Raw genomic sequence first — 6,000 nt, forward strand, 5'->3', positions numbered from 1 at the left:
TGTATGTAACTCGCGCTTTGCACGCAACTGTACTCGGTTGTTCGCTGAGTTGTACTCTTCCTTCGTTTTCTTCATTCTCTATATTTAATTGTACTCGTGCTCCGTACACAACTGTATTTCGGTGTTCAACTGTGTTGTACGTAACTGTACTTGGGTTTTCACTGAGTTTTTTTACAAAGAGAATATATATTAATATCGCGAAAATACCAATTACACCTAGCCTCTGCAACAACGTAGTGCCCTAATTAATGAAAATACGGATGCAAACATCAAGAAAAAAAATTACAAAAAAGTAAAGTACCACTAGAGTGATCACTTTTTGTAGGAGTGGACCAAACACCACCAAGATATCACCAGAAATCCATTTCCTTCAAAAGAGATGCCAAGGAGGGGATAGTGCACAAGAGTCATCATCGCTCTGATCATAGATCATAGATTTTCACATAGGAAAAAGTACATGCTCAGAAAACAATGCCTTTAACAAGGTCATTGCAAGGCACAACCAATTAAGAACAGACTTTAGGTTTTCACCCTCTAGGTTAAGACTCTACATTTCTCATGTGTTGTTGCCCCACTTGCCGATGCCACTGCTCCAAGTCGCGAATAACCAAGCCAAAACCTCATCGCCATTAGGACTCCAACCACTATCACCAGTCCTCGAATCTCGGCTTCCATGCCATTCTCCGCGACTGATTTCACCATGGAAGTAAAAACATGTCCATTGGAGTTCACGGGCAGAGCTTCGTATCACTCCCTCTGAAACCTAACAGTCATAAAAACATGGTTGTGTGTGACTGAATACCATCTGATCCGGAAATCTCCGACATGTCGTCCGTTGGAGTTCACGGGCAGAGCCTTCCGGAACTCGACACTCTAGCCAAATCAATGAAAACAAACAACAAGCAGTTCTTCGTCATGGCGTGAGAGGGGTCCTAGGATTGTTGCCTTAATTCAGGTTGAGCCCTCACACACCTGGCCATCCACGGCCACCCAAGGGCCTCTGCACGATGTCATCGGCCGATGGTAATAAAAGGCATCAAGGTTGGGAAGGCCATCGATCGCAGGCAAGGCCCCAGATCAAGCACACCAACCGCCGCCTCCTGCCAGCTCCGCCAGCCACAGATCCACCCCCGAAGCACACTGACCACCGTTGTTCTCCACCACCGCCGGAGATCAGAGAGGGTTCGTCGCCGCCTGAAATCTAGGAAAGCCCGCACAGGTCTGTCACTACTGCGTCAGAGGGACATTTCCCAACGATGATGCCACTGGCGGTGGGTGGAGGAGAAAGAGAAAGGAGATCGAGAGCCAGCGGCTGGTGGCCGCCCGGTGCGGCCCGGCGGCCGCCGCATGGGGTCGGGAGAGCGTTCTCTTTTCTCTTACATGTAGTCGGTTTTCAGTGAGTTGTGCTTGTACTTTGGTGTAGTCGGATTTATATGTAACTGTACTCGAGTGTATTCTTTTTGTACTTTCTAGTTAAAAACTGTATACTTGTACCTGCTATTGTAAAAAAACGGAAACAAACTAGCTGTACCTGGGAAGCATTCTAATGATCATCTCTTTGATAGATTTCCGCGTGGGTTAAGTGCGACTCTCTCTTTCGCTGACACGTGTTGTTCCCTGGTTTAGTGCTCGGGGCGACATTTCCTTCGTAAAGGTGGGCCTCTAGGTAGTCCTACTCACTACCTTAGACGTGTCTCCACCACTTGGTCCTAGTGTCACGATCGCAACTTTAAAGTTATATTATTTTTTTGGATTTTTGAAAAAGGTTTTTTACAGGCATTTGGTTCTAGGCATGTGGCTAGGGCCCCAACAACCCTTGGCGTGTCTCCACTGCTTGGTCCTAATGCCACGATCACAATTTTAACGTTTTATTAGTAGGGTTGTCGGTTGTCACATATCGGTTGTGACTTTTAAAACCTCATTTATATTTCATCTTTGATGCACCAATTAACCGGAAGCATATTTCAAGATGTCACAACATAAATACCACTATAATTAGCAAAGTTCAACCTAACAGAATTTTCCTAGTAAATTATATACCGCCCTCAATTTGGTTATTTTCAGAGTGAAATAGGGGTGCTCCGTTTCTTTTTGTTCATTTGGCATTTTTTACAAAGAAATTTTTCTTCATTACATTGACTTGTGCATATTTTTCTTCTATTTTGCGTTCACTCCCGGCACCGGAAAAAAATCGACTAAGTGTTGATTACGAAAATGATTCCATTTTTGCGCAAAGAAAAGAATTTGAAGATGACAAAAGAGTTTGTTAGTCATAAATCGTTAGGTCTCAACCGTAACTTATCCATGGTAAAACAATTGGGAACTAGATTCATCCTATGAAGAATCATATATGTCTACTGGTATGATCATGTGAGGGAGAAATAATCACCATTCACCAGGCGTGCGAAACAATTTTCCATGGAAGAGCGGTAGTAACTGGCCGTGCACGTTGAACAAACAAACATTTTCTATGTTGCCACTCATTCCAGTGGCAAGAGATTGCATGTATGACATGCATTCTTGTTGAACAATCCACATTGTATTATTTCTATAGGTAAAGATCTTACCCATCCTAGACACTTTGAAAATAGCGGCCCTATGGTAGTGACTATGTTAATTTGGGTTGTGGAGAAGTTTGCTTGTCAGCGGCTGATGTTCAAAATCCTACTTCCCTGCCATTTTAAGTGGCTAATGCACAAAAGTAAGATATGGACAAGTAACTTTAGAGGCGGGCACGTGAAGACGGTGAACTCCCAGCTGAACGATATACATGTGGAAAATGGGTTTCAAGTGGTACTTTGTATGTGAAGAAGATAAATCTACTTGTTGTGGTAGGTCAGTGGCCAATATGCCGTGTATAACTAGTCGTGTCAATCAATGTCGAACGATGTGTAAATTGTACCACGTACAGTGGTAAATATTTATGTGTAAAGGTACTATCTAGACCAAATATATGACGTTGAACTAAGTTTAACTGTGAAGATAATCATGTCTACAATACATTATATCAGTTACTCTATAGTTATACTCACTTCATCTCCATCAAAAGGGAAACCATAAACCGGAAATACATTTATACTTACACGCACAGGTATGGGCATTCCCGTCACCGTTTATTTTGCTTTAAGATTCGGATAAAAGGATGAGAGAGAGAGAGAGTTAAAGTGATGTTTAGAATCTATTTAAATACATTTTTTAGAAACTTTAGTTCACAAATTTTATCCTTTGAACTCCCTCTCAGAAACTATAAAGGAAAATGAAGGGGTTCACATCGTTCAGACATCAACTGTTCTTTACATTTTGTATCACATTGATGCTTTTTATATTCATTTATCTTTAGTTAAGATCACTTCATCTCCATAAAAAACATCTTAGATGTGTGATTTACTTGCTTCTTAGTTACACCTTTTAAATAACTTTTAATTGACCCGTTCAACTCTGTGAAATCTCTCAATCTATACTGGAAAATGGAAGAGTGCAGGGTGTGAACTGACGAGAGAAGCAAGCCGGCCGCGCGAAGGGCATAAACCGTAGAACTTTCAGTCAGCTTGCGTCGAACGAGTGGAGGCAATTGCAAGTGATTCTTGAGAGCACAACTCTCGGTCAGGGGCAAGATAAAATCTCCTGTGGCCTCGATCCATCAGGAGAATTCACGGTGAATCCATGTACAACAAACTCTCTCAAGGGGCCTCGGTAGCTCACTTCAAGGACCTTTGGGCGGCCAAACTCCCTTTCAAAATTAAGATCTTTTCTTGGCAACTTGCCCTTGGTAGGTTTCCGTCGAGCGAGCTCATCGCCTCGCGCCACGCCCTGCTTCTGGGCGGTGTGCCTTGTGCAACTGGCCGGAGGACGTGAACCATATCTTCTTTTCTTGCTCGCCTGCGCATTTTATGTGGAGCGTTGTCAGACAGCTGCTAGGGTGCAGCTGGTCTCCAACCTCCTTTGCTCAATTCTACGCGATCCTCTCAGCCTTTGCTGGGAGACCTCGTCGCTTACTTTGGATGCTGTTCATGGCTCAAAGTTGGGCGCTTTGGCTCATACGCAATAAACTTACTTTAGAATCCAAGCTAATTCGTCAACCGGCTGACATATTATTCAAAACTATCATCTTCTTGCAGTTGTGGTGCCCATCGGCAAAACACCAAGACAAGGGAGGCATTCAGGAGCTGATAAGGCAACTAAGGCGTACTCACGCGGAGGTGCTGGCAAGTGATGAGTAGACGCTTCCGCGGCGGCTGGCGAGGGGAGTCCAGGCCGGGCTGGGGCTAGTAGTGTTGTTTCCTTTGTAACGTTATGCGTCGTTTCTCGGCTAAGCTGTATGCCGCAGCATGTAATAAATATCGTTGTGTTCGAAAACCTGTGGGCTTTATTAATTTAAAGTCAGGCAAATCGCTGCCTTTTATCTAAAAAAAAGGGGGCATAAACCTAGACGATGATACGCTTGCTTAAATATGCATAGGTAGAGATGAATGCGTGAATGATGTTGTTGGCTAATGCAAAGTAAAATCATGAGCAAGTAATAGCAGAGGCAGGGCGCGCGAAGAAAATGAACTCCAAGGCTAGAGAAATAAGTATGCGGATATGAGTTCGAGTTGGTTGGTACTTTGTAGGTGAGAAAGATAATTCCGGCACGAGCGGTGGGCCGGTTGGCTGATGTTTCGTGTAGAAAATCATGCCAATTAGATGTCAGACTCTGTACGAAAAATTAAGAGTAATAAATATTTTCTACGTACGTGTATACGGTACCAATATTGTGATTTCACCACCCGGGCTCAGCCAAAGCTATTCCGTACAAAACATTAGCTAACGTTGAAGAGTTGGTCGCTAGTTTCCATGGACAAATGCTCCACGAGCTGCCTGGCTCCCACTGCAGTGAGCCTAACTGAAAAACAACCAATATAATTAATGTGGTGTAGTCTGGCGCATCTTCGAACTTAAACTTATCATGAAATCCATATTTGATTGAGCTAGATTGATGCACTAGCCAGTTAAACTGATGAGTAGGGTGGTAATGCTTAATATATTTAGCATTCTTCCCAAAACTTAGGTTAGACAGACCTTCTAACATGGCATGATGAGAAAACGGAACTATTTTAGATTTAATAGCGTAATCCGGGTCTTGAACTTGCTACCTATTAGATTAGATATCATGTTGAACCGATCAAACTAGCACATAATGGCACGCTCATAATGAGGTTACTCATTCAAAGCCACTGCCATCTACTGAAGGTTCTAAGAAATTTTTGATCAGCTACTTGCGCTCGTATCGACAAGCTCGGGAACTTACCATGGAAGAAATGTTGCGTGGAAAACAAATCTTGGGCTCCCTGAAATTGAAACCAGAGGCGACGGGTCGGAGAAAAGAAGAAGCTTGCTGGTCTAAACCCGCCGCTGGATGGGTGAAACTGAATTGCGATGGCTCTTATCGCATAGAGGATGGTTCAGCGGGTGCTGGTATGCTTTTACGAGATGAGCGTGGGCAGGTTATTTTTTCCGCCTGTCGTCAATTACAAAGTTGTAATGATGTGCTTGAAGCTGAGGTTCATGCATGCAGAGAGGACCTTGCCTTGGCCTTACAATGGAGTACTAAACCTTTGGTGGTGGAGCTCAACTGCGTTGGACTGGTGGATGCTATCAACAAATCATCACTGGACCGATCGGCGTTTTCATTTTTTATTCAGGAGATTAAAGCTTTAGTTAATTCAAATCGTACTATCACTACAAGAAAAGTTGCCATGGCCGACGAAGTTGAAGTCGCGCCGTGGTTGCTGGTGTACCATGGCCGACGATTTTGGTCCCTCCGTGGTGCATGTCAAAACTTTTTTTTCTCGTTTTTGAGGCCACCTAGCCCGACGAAAGCGGCCAAAACGTCGCGTATGGTGGCCCGGGACGTGGTGCATCGCGAATTCTCGGGTTCGCCGACCGTGTCAACGCAAATCCGCACCGCCGAGAGATGTAGGGCCCAGATGGCAGCCTCTCTGGCATTGTTTTTTTCTCGAT

The sequence above is a fragment of the Lolium rigidum genome, chromosome 3 (assembly GCF_022539505.1).
Source record: "Lolium rigidum isolate FL_2022 chromosome 3, APGP_CSIRO_Lrig_0.1, whole genome shotgun sequence".
NCBI lineage: Eukaryota > Viridiplantae > Streptophyta > Magnoliopsida > Poales > Poaceae > Lolium > Lolium rigidum.